Source organism: Stigmatopora argus, chromosome 10, assembly GCF_051989625.1.
Source record: "Stigmatopora argus isolate UIUO_Sarg chromosome 10, RoL_Sarg_1.0, whole genome shotgun sequence".
Classification (NCBI taxonomy): domain Eukaryota; kingdom Metazoa; phylum Chordata; class Actinopteri; order Syngnathiformes; family Syngnathidae; genus Stigmatopora; species Stigmatopora argus.
Window position 1 is genome coordinate 9,071,854 of NC_135396.1, and position 18,546 is coordinate 9,090,399.

The 18,546-nt window shown below is 42.1% G+C and overlaps 1 long non-coding RNA gene across 1 annotated transcript; it reads left to right on the top strand.

Annotated features, from left to right (window-relative positions):
• The first annotated feature begins 1,711 nt into the window (after nucleotides 1–1,711).
• On the top strand, nucleotides 1,712–17,469 carry LOC144083846 (uncharacterized). The gene is made up of 3 exons (XR_013303643.1): nucleotides 1,712–1,791; nucleotides 14,950–15,058; nucleotides 16,711–17,469. It is a non-coding gene; the product is annotated as an uncharacterized LOC144083846 (long non-coding RNA).
• Nucleotides 17,470–18,546: the final 1,077 nt, after the last annotated feature.

Below are 18,546 nucleotides of genomic sequence, written 5' to 3' on the forward strand. Positions count from 1 at the left end.
CACTTTTCACCTGAGTGACACACTCCAAACATGTTTATTTTGCACTGCCACTTCCTAAAAATGAAGTCAGAACAATACAAATGTGCCCATAAAGCTGTAAAAACATAAATTTTACAAGCTCGACAGCACACGAGTGACCAGATTTTACAACTGCGTGATCTGTGATTTGTAGAGAAATTGCAGTTCTGCAATTGCAGTACTCCAAAGAAAACACCTCATAACTAAACTGCTACAGTAGCATTCTTACTTTGTTTTCCACATCCTCCACAGGATGGAATTTCTTTCCATGTCCCTCACAGAAGCAGTTTAAATCAATGAACAGTTTAATCTCACTGTCCAATCCAAACCTCTAATTTTTCCTATCACTTTATTTAGTGTGGCCCGGTGGAGCGAGTGGTTAGCACGTCGGCCTCACAGCTCTGGGGTCCTGGGTCCAAATCCAGGTTACATCCACCTGTGTGGAGTTTGCATGTTCTCCCCGGGCCTGAGTGGGTTTCCTCAGGGTACTCTGGTTTCCTCCCACATTCCAAAGACATGCATGGTAGGCTGATTGCACACTCTAAATTGCCCCTAGGTATGAATGTGAGCGTGGATGGTTGTTTGTCTCCTTGTGCCCTGCGATTGGCTGGCCACCAATTCAGGGTGTCCCCCGCCTCTGGCCCAAAGTCAGCTGGGATAGGCTCCAGCATCCCCCGCGACCCTAATGAGAATACAGCGGTTCAGAAAATGAGATGAGACTTTATTTGGTGATTAAAAACAAACATGCACAATGTACAGTATTTTTGGAGCTGTGTTTTGTTTCCTAGCAACAAAATCAAAAGCAATGAATGCAAGGCTACCAACGGTGTTTCAAGATGGCGTATGATCACGAAAGACCGGGGATTGCTGGTACAATTTCACTTCAGCCCATCTTCACCTTTCAGTTACAAGTTGACACTGCTGCTGCGCTCTTAGTGATACACTTTTTTCCCCGCAGGCTGATTACCGACGTGCGTCTTGCGTCATAGCTGCCGGTCTCGTGGTTTTGGCTGTGGTCGCAAAACTGCTCCAGTTCACAGGATAAGAGAGAGAGTAAGCACAGCTTTTAAAACAGCTTTAAAACAAGATCGCTGATCCATCCTTGAGACATGGCTTTGACACTCACGCAAGACGAGGAGACCAAATAGATAGCAAAATGATGATTCCCACTGAGTGAATCAGACTTTGGGCCACACACAAGCTTCGACTTTCATCATGGGAATATTAAGTCCTGCCACAGGCAAATATTTGGACCATGGATTTTCTATGACAGATAAAGGGAACTACTTAAATAAAGTTAACAAAATAATCTATGATCTTCAGTAAATGTACAAGTTGTGTCCCTATATACAATACTATATATAAAGTATCCAAATAAAATTCTGGTACCAAGGCAGCAGGAATAAACTTTAGTAAACCCATTTTTATCTTTCTATGTGTTTATATTAAACAACCAGTGGCTGTTGCCCTGGAACCTTCTAAACCTTCTAAACCTTCTTTGCTGGCAAAAACACTATTAGAAGCAAAAAGCATATTTTACAATTTAGATGAAACTGTAGTATCAATTGATCCGGTAGACCAATGAGATTTCCTCTGAAGCCAGCAGCACCTGACGGCAATCAACTGATTACACTTTCAACACACCAGATTGGTGTAAGTTTATCTTTCTTGGTTGGAATGAAAACATTAGGAGGGAGAATTTCATATAATACAACACACAAAGACCTGGTGGACGAGTGGTCAGTGCTTCAGCCTCACTATTCTGAGATCAAGGTAAGACTTTAACTCTTAACTTTAGTTCCGTGGTTGAATAGTTCAGAAAAATGCATCATGTGTATGAGTAATGTTCCATATAAAAACTGTGAATGAGTGACATCAGAATCGTTCATAGACGGGGGTTCTGTATCTAGGATTCCTGGGTACAGCACAAAATTAAATAGAATGAGGTATGATCTGGATGAATAATAATGTCTGACTCAAGCACCATCTGCTCAGATGGGCCAAACACCTCTTTGGAGGCTTTGTAAACTCTCGGTCTTGATGACTACACTGCAATACCTGTGCTTGGATGACACACACTTGACATGAACCAAGAGGGAAGAAATGAATGCTGTGTAAACACGTCCTCTAGTCAGCCAGGAGGAGTTACAATGACTTCGTCCACTTAAGCTCACTGTCTGTCCCCAGCAGTTAAAGCCAGGGTGACACTGGCCAGCGACTACTTGGTTTATAATCAGTCAAACAGTGGCGCGTCAAATTGCTAGTATGGGAAAAGGCTGGCCAAAGGAGGCGTTCTTCTTCTCAATCTCGTCGACCGAGCCTTGTCCACTGCGTCAGGTAGCAGACGTGGGCCCTAATGATAGACGGCGAGGAGGAATTTAAACATGTCAACTCGTGGAACGTGGAGAGGGTCCGTTTTTCTCACAGCACAGGCTCATGGGATCATGCGCATTTATCACTGGGGAACGGGGGTCCACGCAGCGACAGTTTGGGATGACAGTTGCAGACATTATGCTGAAATATGTCTGAACGCTCTTACAAGAGACATGATGTGCGTACAATCAAGCCACTTAACACATGCTGTAAACACGTTGGTAATGTATTTGAACACACCACAACCCAGAAGATTGCAAATATGAAGTATTTAGAGCAGACGTAAAATAAAATAAATTCCAGTTCTTAAGATAATAATAATAATAATAATAATAGTAATGAATAATTTCAATAAGAAGAACACAGGGGCTTGAATAAATCACTGGACAGTGAAACTACATTTCCATGATCTTTTATCAAAATATATATATTTTTTACATTACTCTCAACTGAATATCTTTAACTCATGTAAATAACGGTTGAGTTTTGGTGGAATAAAAACACTGGTGAATTGGGATGAATCACAACTAATCTAAAATCAATTACAACAAATCAGTGATTTAAAAAAAACTATTTAACAGCACTTTTATTAAAAAGTGGCATACATATTTTAGCCACCTGATATCTTTAATATTAGCCAATTGAATACTAGATGATGAATATAAGACACTTTATGATTGTACAAGTACGATGAAATCAAAGTACATACCGTCGTCTGCGAGATGCTAACAATTTGAACAATCATACATTTCATTTTTTCATGTCAGAGGATCAATAAATACCCAGCAATGTCCAAATAAACTACATAGTGCAAGATTTGCATCTTACTTTTCCTTAATTTATCCCAACCTTCAGCGGGCGCTGCTTGGAACGTGGAACTGCCTCAGGCATTTTCCGGACTTTTCTGGCAGTGTAATGCTTCACGAGCATTTTCTTGACGCTTCGCCTTCCCCGTCTTGCGGTGGACAGCGTGTACTTAAGATTCATAACAATGGCTTTTGTGTGTGCTAGCAATAACTCACAAAAACTAATGTTGATTACTTTTTCCAGTGTTTGTTCTAGTCTGTGGCTGAGCAGGTTTTCTCAAACTCGTGGAGTTGGTGGAAAATACCAAGTGGGCGCATTGCAATTTGTATAGCCCCTGTCTTTAATAGCAAAATCCGGGAATTATAGTTTGACAAAATATCCATCAAACACATTTTGCTCCATTGTCTAAGGGAGTTGGAGCTGATTCTTGCTGACTTCAAGTAAAATGACTACACCCTTGATTGGTCATTATTTAGAAATAGATAACTATTCATAGAATAGTGGAGCAAAATTCATATCAGCTTGCTTTACAGTAACATGATGTGCAAATATGCATGTAGACATGTTTAAAAAAATTCCTTGGATTCAATTAAACTAATCAGTCATTTAACACTATAACTCTAACAAGTTAAAAATGTGTTGTTTCAATGAATTAGTTTAAATAATAAGTTAACCAAGCAGGAATGAAAGTTCACAAATTTGTAACCAAGGTTTAAAAAAAAAAAAACATTTTGAACACTTGGTTATGAAAGCATTTGATGGTCTGTTTTAAGGAATAAAGTCAATAATACAGCAAGAAAAAAGAACATACTCAAGCATTTCAAGCCATAAACAACTTCATTTTAACTACATATACATTAAAATAGTTTGTGAGGGTAATTAAACCATGCTACTCTTTCCTGGAAATGTTAGTGTTAATGAATTGATGGTAAGGCTTATCTAATGCTTATTACTATTTTGTCTTCATTTTCTATGATGGATCCATCATAAAGTCTTGCGTGTCTAATTAAACCCCCTGCACCCATGTATTCCCTATGTGATTTTTTTTCCAAAAACACACAATAAGGGTAAGCCTGGAGTTAATTAGACGTCATTAGCAAAGCAAAATACACATTTTGTGGTTCCCTTCTGTATTTGTCTGTGTTTTGACAGTATGTTGTATCTTGAATCTACAGTAAGAGGGAGGAAAAAGTATCTGATATAGAAAAGTATACACATCTTGGAAGCTAGTTATACGATTCTCAAGTGGCAATGTGTGCACAGACATGCACGTCTGTGAGTGTGTGTCTGATTGATAGCGAGCCTTGTGCATCCATTGTGTGTGTGTGTGTGTGTGTGTGTGATGAAAGGGGGGTGGTGGGGGTGATTTTTGGTTTTTGCAGGTGGCTCGCTGGACTGTACTGCCAAGAAAAGAGAATACCCTGGAGCGGGCTGGAATAAATGAGGAGAGTGGAGCCGAGGGGAACCTTGATTTAAAACGCTGCTTATCATAATCGATAAAAAAAAAAGTGTTTTGCGTATCTGGGCCCACAGACCCGGCCGGGTGGGGCTTCCAGAGAAGGGCCAGGCAAGATGACTTCATTGCCATATGTTCTCTAACCTCTCACTCACACTCATTTACAACAATACTGCGCATTAGCCGCTCTCCAAACACTTCCTTTGTTATGCAGTCCCGCGTCACCCAGAGACGTTGCGATGGAACCGCAAGCAGAACTGAGCAGCCGCAGGTGCTTAACTTAACTGGCATTTCATTCAAGTAGAGGCCATAATTTTGGTCATCCTTAGTGGCCGACAGACAATGAGCTCTCTATAAAAACACCCTACTTAGCATTTAGGTCAAAGCCTGTAGTTTGTTGAACATATTCAGAGCAACACTGGCCGCATTGTATAGTTGCACTTTAGGGAAGAAGTTGCCAGCAATGATCACTGTGATCACTGTGCAATTCCTCCACGTAGAAAACATAACCTTAAAGTGGATACATGTGAAGCCTCCCACCATTTTGCCTCATAAGAACACCCGCTTTTTGCAGTTTCACCGTTGTACTGGATGAGAATGTGCGCAAGGGTCAAGTGTGCAATAAGAGTAACTTGTGTGTATTTGACAGGTCATGCGTTTAGCAACTGTCCTGTGTGATAGTAGTGAATCAGAGCTTGTATATGGCGGGATGGGGCAAATTGACTGCCTCGCTTCGCTCAGTCTGCCCCAAAGCAGTTGTACCATAGTAGCTTACCACCATCTAGTGTGGGAGCCAATGAATAACGCAATGCAGAACGTCTTTGAGTGTACTCAAAATCCAATGGATTATTACTATTATTCACTTGTTTTCCATACCGCAAGAGTCTACTTGTCCGCTTCCAACTATGAGCATCTCAGAACTGTGAAGCGGACTTGGTTACCACTCTCTACTGTGGTGTCCATTATTATTATTATTATTACTTGCAGTAGTAGTAGTAGTAGTAGTAGTAGTTGTAGTTGTAGTTGTAGTTGTAGTTGTAGTAGTAGTAATAGTAGTAGTAGTTGTTGTAGTTGTAGTAGCAGTAGTAGCAGTAGTAGTAGTTGTTGTAGTAGAAGCAGTAGAAGCAGTAGTAGTAGTAGCAGTAGAAGTAGAAGCAGTAGAAGTAGTAGTAGTAGGACTATTACCTCCAAGTTCACTGCTGCATCATTTCTCCTCCCCAAAAAGGGCAAATTAAACCTGAAAGCATGACTGCACGAGTGCTGAGTGCACCTGAAATATTAAGAACGCCATTTCCTCCTAATCCAAATCCTAACAAAAAACATCATATTGAAGAAAAAGCTTCAATTGAGGTCCTAGTGGGTCACAAGCAATAGAGGAGGGGGAAAAAAAACAAAGCCTGTGTTGCAGTAGGGAGTCGTTGTTCTCTCTCTGATCGTGGCACCGAATCTGGAATGCATGACGGAAGTGACAGAAATGGGAAAAACAGCGGTATCTCCTAACCTTCACCCTCGTCGGTGAGCATCCGTCAAGCTGTTCCGCAGCTTCACCCGGTGCCCGGGTGGGCTCAGGGTCCCGTTAGCCCGCTTTCTTTGTCCGTCGTCATGTTCTTGTTTTGCAACTAGGCGCCTTCTTTTTTCTGGCACTGCTATAAAGGTTTGTGAGAGTGTGCTTCTAATGCTTGGGGGTGAGTTATGGGCACTGGAGCCAGGGGGACCTAAAAAGAACATTACAAGCGGACTTTTGGGAGAAGGATGAAAGAGTGAGCGAGTGAGGGAGGGCAATGATCAGGGTTCACGATGCCAAAGGCTCATGTGTTTGTTTTCCATCACGACTCTTTTGGGCAGTGACGAAGAGCTAGAGCCCCAAAAAAAGAGTAAAGCCGATAAATCACATCCAGACATTTCAACCCTTAAAACCATGGTGCCACAATGTAACCGTCTCGCATGTTCTTATCTCCTCCCTGGGGACCACTCAGGCCGATTTTGTTATTGTTCCTTCTTGCTACAAGACATGCCATTTTTATGACTTGTAACTTAAAACTCTTTGAAAGACTCGATTTGATTTAGACTTGACTACACCAAATGTTGCCTCTTAAGATATTTTTGGGGTAGTGTGACCACCAATGTTAAATTATGGTCAGGATATGTGCCCCACAGTTTAGGATTCGAGAGTGCATGTAAAGGAAAATATGTTTTTTGGGTGTTCTGCATGGGTTTTCTCCAGGTAGCGCGAGTGGTTAGCGCGTCGGCCACACAGCTGTAGGGTCCTGGGTTCAAATCCAGGTTACATGTGTAGAGTTTGCATGTTCTCCCCGGGCCTGAGTGGGTTTCCAAAATCTTGCATTTTAGGCGGTTTGGATACTGAAAATTGTGTGTGAATGGTTGTCCGTTTCCTCGTTCCCTGCGATTGGCTGGCCACCGATTCAGTGTGTACCCTGCCTCCAGCCCGAAGTCAGATGGGATAGGCCCCAGCACCCCTCGTGACCCTTGTGAGGATAAGCAGTTCAGCAAATGAATGAATTCCCTTTGGTCTTTTTGTTCTCGTTCCCTTTTTATGTCGAACGGCATTCTCTGAATAAACAATGCAATATAAACAACCACAACGTGAGTATATCAAATATCCATGTGGCACTTTAAAACAGTTTCAGCCTCTAAAAACGCTCAGATTAACAACAACAACAACAAAATAGATTTTCAAAAGAAATGACTGGCTACTGAGTTCATAATGAAGTACCATTCAAAATTATTATTTCACTGTCAGTGCAATTTAGCTTTTAATTTGCTGCCATTCATTAATATCCAATTACTTAGGAGGCAGTGAATCGATTTATCGCTGTCACTGGCAGCCAATGAGTTAATATGATTTTAATCAGCGGTTAGTGCCACTTTCTCCAAATAAAACCCAAAGACAACTCTAACCACAGACAAAATTGCTGGAAACAAAAACAATAATGAATGTCACATGCATTTCTTTCTTTGTTGTGGACGGAAAACAACCAACTGGAAAAAAAGCATGAAAGCTTTCCCTTTCATGGCGCCTGTTCAAATCTGTGACTTTCACTGCATCTTTTCAGTGGCGTCCTGTCGACTTTTTAACATTGTGCAGCACTTTGCGCTAAAGTGTGAATACCTGTCTTTATAAGGCAGCGCGTTGCAGCGGTGGCGTGCTGCGACAGTTCCAGGCATAGCAAATGCATGGGCCCGTCACGGCGAGGTTACACGCGGGACACGTCATAGGGCGGATGGAAGGTTAGGGTTTACCTTTCATCACTGCTTGCCATGCAGCTGAAAGTAGGAAAGGTAGCAGACATCTTTAACACTATCATTTGTTGTTAACGTGATAATAGACATAGAATGACCTACATCTTTATTAAAAGATTACAAAGGAGGAACATTTCTTTTTTGTTCTGAGACAATAATAAATAATGCATTACTGTTATTAATTCATTCTTTGCCATTAAGATTGATAGAAATCGAATCCATTTTAAGTGGTATAACTGGCATTAAGTCATCTTTTACAATCAGAACCAGTCTGTCACAGTGAATGAGCTAATTAGTGAAATGACATTAAAGTTAGAACATGATGGTTAAGGTTAGGGTTTATGATTAACTTGCGTTGAAATCAAATAATGTAAGCGTTTTGTAAGTGTCTAGTTAAATTATGGTATGTCCTCAAACAGAGGCCTCTACTTTAATAGTCTCCGTGTGTAGCCCACTTGAAAAAATAAACGCCATTCCTTAAGGGCCACCCTAGGAAAATGGGAAACTGTAATTATCTCCGTTTGCGGACACTTACATAAAACGCTTTACTGCTCAGATGACTTAAACTCGAACTCGTGGGCACTTGTTTTTAATCTCGGGCTCAATGAGCAGCTAAATTTAATTACGCTTCTTGTTGGCATTGGGGGTGGAGTCAGCTGGGGTTGATTTGGAGGATACACCTTGGCGAACGGGCTAAATCTGGCAGTACTATTGACAGTAGGAAGTGTTTTTTAATTAAATTTCAATAACAAAGCAACATTTTCTACAGTGAAAACAAAAGCTCCAAACGTCTACCCATCAAACGTATTGGAACAATAAAATTGGCAATGCAATGTTTTGTAAAAAGACAAATAGGACTATTAGGAATAGTTCATAGGGTCAACAGGGGTTAAATAATAAAGAAACAGGAAGGTGAAGACCCCCAGCAGCCCATATAAACCAAACCTATATGCTTTTTTTGACTCAGCCAGATACTTATGAATGGAAGAAAATTGTCTCCTTAGAAAAAAAAGAAGGCTGAGTTAGAAAGCCAAAGTCATAATAATAGAATCAACTTGAGAGAATAGCGAGAGGAGATAGGTAGAAGGTAGAAGGACATGCAAGTTTGTTTTATTAGCCTTCAATAAATATCTGACAGATTTCCTGAGGAAATATCTGGGATCACATGTAGAATAGTTTAAGACTGATGTCAACTACAGCAACATATGAAATCTATTAGCGAGGAGCCAAAGCAGACACGGGCCTGCGCGGGAGCGAGAAAGGAATCAGTAGAGAGAGTGAGAGAGAGAGAGAGAGAAAGAAAGGCAGTGCGAAAAGAAAAAAAAATGCAGCCTTTCCAAATTCTTCGAGAGGTAAAAAAGTCAGCCAAGACGCAAAATCAGAGTTGGGGGCTTGAAAAGAACTGGAGGGTGCATGTATGCAAACAAACATACATAATCAAGCACTAGAGCAGTGATCTCCACATCCTGTGGGGTTCAGGGCCAAGCGGTGAAATGGGTGCCCAGACGGTGCTGTCAGCCCCGGGGATGGATGGAGACAAGCTCCCTGGCAGGATCCCCCCCACCCAAAGAAAAGACCCCTAAAGAACAAACGTTGGCAAGGAATTTGACTTTTTCACTCATCCATCAGCCAAGTAGTTTTCAAACATTTGACTGCATGTACCACCAATTCATCTTGATTAAAGTCAACTTTATTTAGTAAGCATTTCACGTGAAAACAACAGCTGTCAAATATTACAAAGTGCTGCAAGAACCACCATCAACGCCAAAATTAACACAATGATTGCTGGATGTCCGTCCAAACCTCTCACAAGAAGATCAGAGCCCCATGGGGACATAATCCTTGATCTCAGAGCTGTGAGGCAGACGTGCTAACCACTAAACTACAGTGCCGCCCATCTCAGTGTATTTTGACAGTGACTTTTAATTTTTATAAGTCTAAGCAATTCACCATTTTCCTATTTTAAGAGTGAGTGTTGGCTTTCCGTTTAAAGATCGAACTAACTGAGGTGTTCCAAAATGAAAATGAAATGTAAAACCAAAAATAAAAATAAAGATAGTAATACAATAACAAGTACTGAGATAATTTATAATTCCCAAAAATCACTTGCCCTATAAAGTGTTAAAGCTCATCAACTTTTGAATAGCTTTTTATTATAAGGTTTAAATTGAACACTACCGAACTGATTATTGCACTGTTGTAGATTTAAAAAAAAGGTTGTTAGAACATTTACTTCAGTCAATTTGTAGCACAGCACTGGTGGTAACCACTGAATACACCAAGAACCAACATAAACGCGACCACGTTTGCTTTTTAGGGGCCTTAAACGATTCTGAGAGCTTGAAAAGTGACAAAGGAATGAAAATATTCACCAACAGGGAAGTGGAATTGTGTGAGAAAGCTCATTAAGGCTCTTCTCAAAGTCAAGTACAGGCACACGCACACACCAAGTCGTGGTTGTGCATGGTGGAAAAGGGGAACTAAAATGGGCCGGTGGTGCCAGTATGTCTGTGGCAGTGTGGCAGCCATAGTGTTCCGCCACCCTCACTCTTCACCAAGAGACCCAAACCACAAGCCAGAAAGGCCTGGATGACTATACCCACCACACGCACACACTCGCAATGGACCACAAATACCAAGAAAGGAGGTACAGTTCTGGAAAATGAGAACGAGTGAGGTTTCTGTCTCCTCTCCGCGGCTGAACCTTCGGGGCCCGAGAGGGCACGCAGAGTTCAGCGGCTCGACAGATGAGCGGAGCGCAACACGTAAGCGCCTGTGGGCGACGCAGGCGATGACGGTTGTGAAATATGGTTGCGCTGCGAGTTGCAAGTTGAGGGAAATGGAAACGGACGTGAATTCACACAGATTTATGGCCCTTTAGAGAATCTGATGGCATGCATCTGCGCTTGCCACACTTGGCCTGGTACAATATGACCATGAAGGGTTAAGATTTTTTTTTCTTCTTTCTGGAAAAATATGACTCCCTGTCCCCAAAATACAGCTGCTTCTCATAAGATTAAAATGATTAAATTCAATTATTCATTTAAAGAAATACTTGACCTAAAAATTGTCCACATCTTTTTGCGATGATTCTAGCAAGAAATCTTTAATTTTGCATTTTTTCCCCATAAAAATTAAAAAGAGGAAAAATGAATAGAGAATTGTTTTTTTTTAAAAATAAGGTATAAATATACTTTTTAAATTTGTATTTATTCACTTTTCAATTTCTTTACATTTTAATAAGAATCAAAAAAAGTAGAAAAGACTAAATATTCCTTTTTACCTTTATTAGAAGAAAGAGAAAAAACAGTAAATATTATTTTATTTCTTTAATTTTAAACTTTAAATGTACTTGATCTGTCAACGTCAACTTGATTTCATGTGGGCCGGACCATTTTAGATATAATATTTAGATTTTTTTTTAATAAATGGATTAAAAGAACTGATATAAACACCCTGAATATTCAGTTTTTTTATAGATCTAAAACAATGTTTATTTTAGCTTTTTTAAATATATTTTTAGATTTTACAAAATGATTTTTGAACTAAAAACACAGAAAAAAATGATTAAAAAATTACAATTATTGATTTAAAAGGGGGAAAATCAGGAAATTTTACTCTTCATTTTAATTTAATCCTAAAACAGAAAGTCGGCACTCATGATTTACTTTCCCGGGCCACACAAAATGATGCGGTGGGCCAGATTTGGCCCCCGGGCCGCCACTTTCACACTGGCATAGAGGCTTTAGCGTTTAAATACAATTGTACTTTTACTTTAATTATTATTTTTTTAGAAAGAAAGGAGAGGTAAACTTTCTAACTCCGCATCCTTCACGCTTGTTTGACCATGTTAACAATAGAGCGACGCTAGTTCCGCCACATTACAAAAGATCAGTTCGCCAGTGTGTCTATGGCAGCGTACTCTATATGTATTGGCCTGCGTATCCGATACCCAGAATGCCACATGTCATCGCCTGCCTGCGCGTATGTGTGCATATGTGTGTCCGAGTGTTGATGAGCAGGGTTCCTGCATGTGTTCCCCCGCTCATGTAATGGCCCAGCGGAATAAAAAGTGATGAGAAGCTGGTGCCGGAGCCCAAACGCGGCCCTTATATGGTACTCTGGAGCTGTTTTCTCTCCTGGCCGCCGTCTCGCCTCCTTTTCAAAAGTGCTACAAGGTCGAAAAAGAGGAGAGGACATCTCGGCGAGTCAACATATTTACATATTTTCAGCGATTTGGAGATATGCAGTAGAGTGCTGGCAGGCGAGGCGCTGGTCAGCGGGGACGCTTGAGAGTGTACATCTGGGCCTGGGATTTTTGGCAAATGGCCGCTGGCTGCCTTTGCCGCCTTATCGTTCCACGCGGACGAAATTTTATCCGGCCGCCGCAATGCTCGTTATTGGACAAAAGGAAATGTTGGGAAAGTGTCATGCTGTGCGAGCCGAGGTGGAGAATAACCAAGTGCAAATACTTTGCGAAAAAGCGGTATAGGGTTTTCGGGTATCTTTATTTTACTTGGTGATATAATCTTATATCTGTATTGGCTCCTAACTTGAACAAAAACTCTTTTAACGAAGAAAAAAGTATTGCTGCCAGCCCTCTGAGTCAAACTGGATTGATTTCTCATGGAGTATTTTTAATATACCCATAATTCTTCTTTGATTGTATTACTAACGACTACAACACATGGTCATCACAAAATGATGAGAAAATGTCTAATCTAAGATTTTTAAATTCTTAATCACATGCAAAAAAAGAAAAACACAAACTGCATTTAGGAGGGTGCGTAGACTGTATATCCACAACAAAAAAAGACTATTCATAGAGGATCTTTGAATCAGTTCTGCCACATCGTGGTCATCTTTTGGCTGAGTTGCCCTTCTGAGGGCCCAAGGGAACCCCACGTCGTTTCAACACGAACCCACGCATGCACTTCTCTCACCCCTTTTTCCCTCCTCGGTTCTACAAGCACACTACAGCTCTGTTTCTTTTGGCAGAACTCTGCTGGCTGTCCCTGTGTGCCTGAAAACCAACGTTCTCCCCTAGTCCGCATCAGCCAACTTTCACATTTCTCACATTTTCTTCCTGACTTTTTCCTCTTTCTCTCTTTCTCGCTCTCTCGACTACATCCCCCCCCCCCCCCCCCCCCCCCCAATCCCCCTCCTGCTTCCTTTGCCAACCCAGCCAGGACAGGGTGGGTCAAAGACATCCTCCTGCGAACATTACATTGACATCCACTCCCCACCTCCCCCTTTCCATCTCAGACTTGTCTCTCTTTCTCCGATATCGGACAATAATTCACTCTTACTTGCGTCCAGATCTTCTCTCTCTAGTGGTTACTTACCCTTTTCGCCCTGACTAAGCAAGCCAACAGACGCAGGTGTGTTGGACTGCACTATGACACGAGTGAAATCCACAGGAAATTTGCCAAAATCATCAGGAAGTGACCCGAAATGAACAGGGAATGCCCTAAAATAAATCTTAAATGAACAGGAAATTACGCTGAATTTTCCCAAAATAATAGAAAGCAACCTGGAAATCCTCAAAATGGATAGAAAGTGACCCCAGATTGCAGCTGAATGTCCAAAAATGAACAAAAAGTGACCCAGATGTGCCCCTTTAGGAGTGAGCATGAACACATTCCCATGTAATTTCTCCAAAAAACGCATTTTTAGTTATATATTATTAAATTATGGACTGCTATCAATCTTGAGAATCATCAAGTGCAAAAGTGGTACACGGTTGATTGGTCGCCGGTCTTTTGTTTGCCGATCTTTTGGTCGCCGGTCTTTTGGTCGCCCGGAGGGTCATTGATAATTACCATTTAAATCGTTACTCAAATTCCCTAAATACAAACTGAATTACTATTTAGTCATACTTAATGCCCTATTAATTATTAGGCTAAAGAAAAGCTCCAAATTTCCCGGACTTTTATTGTTTTTTGTTGGAGAACTTGTTAAGACCCTGACTGACGTAGCTTCTTAAAGGGACAACGCATGTACATACAAACTCTTATACACTCACACATCGGCTCAGTGAAACTGCTCATGGCCATTTTTGGCTTTTATTGATCCGTAGACCGTGTTGTTTTACCTTGTTTTGTCGCCAGTCTTTTGGTCGTCGGTCATTTGGTCGCCGGTCTTTTGGTCGCCCGTTGTCGCGGTCGGGGCGACCAAAAGACCGCGACCAAAAGACCGCGACCAAAAGACCGGCGACCAAAAGACCGGCGACCAAAAGACCGGCGACCAAAAGACCGGCGACCAAAAGACCGGCGACCAAAAGACGGCGACCAAAAGACCAGCGACCAATCGACCGCAAACGGCAAAAGTAATGGAGGACTATCGCTGTGAATGGCAGCAAATGACGAATTGGAAGCTTTTTTCCTCCCCTAAAAAAAGCTAGACCCGTCTATTGCTCATTTCTCAACAGAGGGTCATGATTTCTACATCATTTTTCTCAAACAAAACGTATCTTCATTCTTGTAATAAAGAGTAACTTGCCAAAAAAAGAACGTCTTGAACACTGCCAAGCACACGGAGGTAATGATGTTTTTTTAGGAGAATGTGGGGGGGTTGTTATGTTTTTTATTATTATTATTTTTTTTTTTTTACCACAGACAAGCACTGTATAATACTGGAGAAACATAACACAGATGGATCACTGGTGTTTGGCCTTGGTGGAGGTTTGCAATGTACCAAGTTCCACTGTATTTCCCATGATAAACTCGATTGGGTGTCAATCATCTAGACAAGAGCGCGCGACAAATACCCTCCTTTTCTTTTTTTTTTCTTTTTTACCCCAGTGTTCCGAGCTTGTGGCCATCTTGGGTAAGACGAGCAGCTAGTGGCAAACTAGAGCTAGAAAAGTACATGAGGCACAGCATCGGTATCGTTACTTCTTGTACTCCCTAATGCCAATCAGGTCATTTTAACGCCGTGAACTCTAATCCTTAGTAAAATACGAGTAGAAAATGTAACACACTGTAACAAGGCTCAACATGTGTGAACTGATGACCCCTTTTTGTTGGTGGCAGGGGACTAAAGTCAGTTTGGGTGTCGCAGCAAGATAAGAAAAGACACCCGAGTGGGCCTCGCTGCGCAGGTGCAGCAACGAAAGGTGAATTGTGCGGAACCAAAACAGCTGTAAGTGAATCCACCGTCGAGGTTTTCACCTCCATCTCTCAAAACCGTCCCCATTCATATTTACGATTTTATTTATTTCTCCTGAACTTTAAAGCAGTCGGCAGGGTTTTTCTTGGTGAGTGTTCTCAGAAAAGAGGGAGTGAAGAAAGATGGGAGAAAAAAAAAGCATGGGCTGTCTCTTGGGTGCCCTTTTTGCCATCCCATTTCCTTTGCATCTGGTCTGTGTTTGTGCGAGGGGGGAGGAGGGGGGAGAGGCCGTCTGGGGCCGATTAATATCCGATGATTTATAGGAACTTTTATGGAATAAAACAATCCAAAATATGCGTGTGCATGTATGAGGGCTAACACTCGGAGAGAGCGATGCTTTCCTAATACGGGGGGGGGGGATCGAAAACAAATTATCGCAGGGTCCGTGTTGCGAATAAATGGGGCGCAGATGGAGGCAGGAAATCAAAAAGGGGAAGACTCCTCGGTCACCGGCGGAGGGCGACGCATGTGACCGAGGGGTGAGAAAGGGAAGAGGGTGAGCGAAAGGACAAGGAAGATGTGGAGGAAGAACAGCGAGTGGGAGGAGGATAGAGGGAAGGGGGGAAGGGGGGTCGGAGTGGGGGCGAAGGGGAGTTCCCATGCCCTGTACGCAGGAAGTGGCTTGAAGAGCGAGCATGTGTCCGAGTGTTGGAGGGGGCAATGAGATGTGCAGACCTCTCTCTGGCACACAGCTGCGTTTCCCTGCCAACGGGACCCTGGAGTCCCACCCTCCCAAACTTTTCCTCCTCATCCATTCTCATTACTCATGTGAGTGACACACACTCACTTCACAGACTTCCATCAGGCCACAAGCCTCCTGGCTAAGTGGCTGTTTGGTGCGCGCGTCTCGCCTTCGCACGGCTTAAACGCGAAGCCGATTGGAGCGGGTGTCGCGCCACTAATAGCAGGGGTGGGCCGCGTCGTCCCCCATTTGACTGTGAGCTTCCCCACTCTGCTGGGAGAGCTTTTGACAAGTAAAGTGCGTCCTCATTTGTAGGGAAGGTTTCGCAGGATATCTGTGGCTTGGATGGAGGACTTGCTCGCGAGCGTTTAGTAGCATTTTGCAACTCAAGTTGTTATGTGTCACAGCTCAATTTACTGGTTCTGGAAAGCAAAGCACATGGCCTGGATGGATCACCAGTCGATCACAGGGCGATTGTGAGAGTCAACAACACTACCCTGGCCATGAATGTCGTCATGCGACAGATTCTGACCTTTTTAGATTGAGTTTTATTCAGTTTAGTGTGAGAGGCTGTGGCACGCAATCAACTGTTTTGTGCAATTTGTGCACACAATATAACACCTCTTTCCCACTTGATCGTTTTACACTCAATAAATCCCCGTAAAGTGTTGTTTTTTTTATTTTAATGGCCTCCATAAACATAAACATACAGGTAGAAGTGCGCACCTGACTATAAGCCGCGCCCACCTTTTTTCAACAAGTACAAGAAAACCATAGTCTTTGCCTACACTTTATAAGCCACATTGAACAAATTGCAGGCATACATATTATATTATGATATATTTACACTTTTAATGAGTTACCAAGAGTAGCCTTTTGCAGAAAATGCATCAAAAACTTTTGTCTGTATTCCTTATTTGGAGCTAGTGTGTCATATCCACAGTGACGGTCGGCAGCTGTTAACAAGCCCATTTCAGGATGAATGACTTCCTGCTCTGTGGGTCTGGACTGTGGCATCTGTCAACCCTCCAGTCTAACTTGCTTCATCACTATCCGACCCCTAAAGACTCCAATTGCGCCCCTCCTTCCCTCCCTCCCGCCATCCCTCTCTCCCTTTTTTCATTCTTTGCCCTCTTCCCCCGTTTCGGTCCACACATCTTCTCGCCTGGTTAACCCTCTGGAGTGGCCGCCCACCTTCCTCATCCCATCTCCTGAACTCTCCCTTGGCACCGCCGCCCACGCAACACTTCCCGCCACGCCCCCACTCCCCTTACCTTCCCTGCCGGTTTTGACTCCGGTTTGCCCCCCCTGGGTAGCGGTCAGCGGCAGGAAAGAGGCAGGGGCTGTTGTTGCTCGTTGGCAGGCAGGTCGGCGGAAAGCCGAGAAGAGATTGGCTGGAAAGTCCATCAGTGGCTTGGATGGCTCTCAGCTGCACAGCACTGACGAGCGGAGAGTGCACTTTGAGCCCCTGCTGTGTTTGTCTTGCTGTCACATTTTAATAGCTTCTCAGCCCTTCCACAGAACAAATGGCGCAGAGAGAAAAATACAGTTAGTCACATTAGCAGAAATGAGCATGTTACTGCATAGAAATATATATATGTAAAAAAAATGTATTGTCACATCTGGAAAATGTAGCATTCTTTTTTTGTTACATTGTAAACTACTCCAAAATGAAAAAGACATGTTGAAAAAACAAAGAGCATTTGGTACGTTTGGCATGTCGACCTTTAAGAGGAACTCAGCAAAATCCATTTACTAAATCATTGATGGTTAGAGATGAACTCGCTCTGCTCCAAAAATGAAAGGTTTTTAAAGTAACTGCACAGTAACTTTGACATATAATACTGAAACTAGGGTGGGAAAAAAGTCTTCTTAATATTATAACTTTTTAATGATATTTTCCAAATAATTTATGACTAAACCTGCACATCTGAAACTTTCACCTCTTGATTTGGATTCTAAAATGTTCACGTCAGTTGCTAAATGCTTCAGTAAAGGATAGCTTCTAAGTAGTACTTCCTGAAATTTGACCGGGTTATTTTACTAAATACCGGTAGCAAATGATGTCATTTGTACTCCTTTTGCACGCAAGTTTCGGGTTTCGATGGAATGGCTCATATTTTTCTTTTTGGTAATTCATGAGAATTGTTGCTTTCCCCAAGCACTGAGAGGGAACTAAAGGTTAGGTCACTTGCACGGTTTCACAATTTGAGCGTTTGCCACTTTTGCCGTGTGAAAGCATCTTCTGCTGTCTTACAGGCCATCTCGTACTGACTTTATATATGCAGTACGACCAAAATTCATTACTCATTTAACTCTGTGGTTGCCATGGTTGGCGCAAAATATCCAATCCATATTGACAGGGAGAGGCTGGCAAGGAATGGTTGCATGGACAAAACATTTTTGTTTATGTAAGCCACAATATTAAAGAGCAAGACAACAACTAGTATAGATAAATGACGTTCGTATTAAAGACGGTACACGGTCGATTGGTCGCCCGGAAGGTTATTGATAATTACCATTTAAATCGTTGCTCAAATTCCCTAAATACAAACTGCGAATTACTATTTAGTCATACTTAATGCCCTATTAATTATTAGGCTAAAGAAAAGCTCCAAATTTCCCAAACTTTTATTGTTTTTTGTTGGAAAACTTGTTAAGACCCTGACTGACGTCGCTTCTTAAAGGGACAACGCATGTACATACAAACTCTTATACACTCACACGTCGGCTCAGTGAAACTGCTCATGGCCATTGTTGGCTTTTATTGATGCGTAGA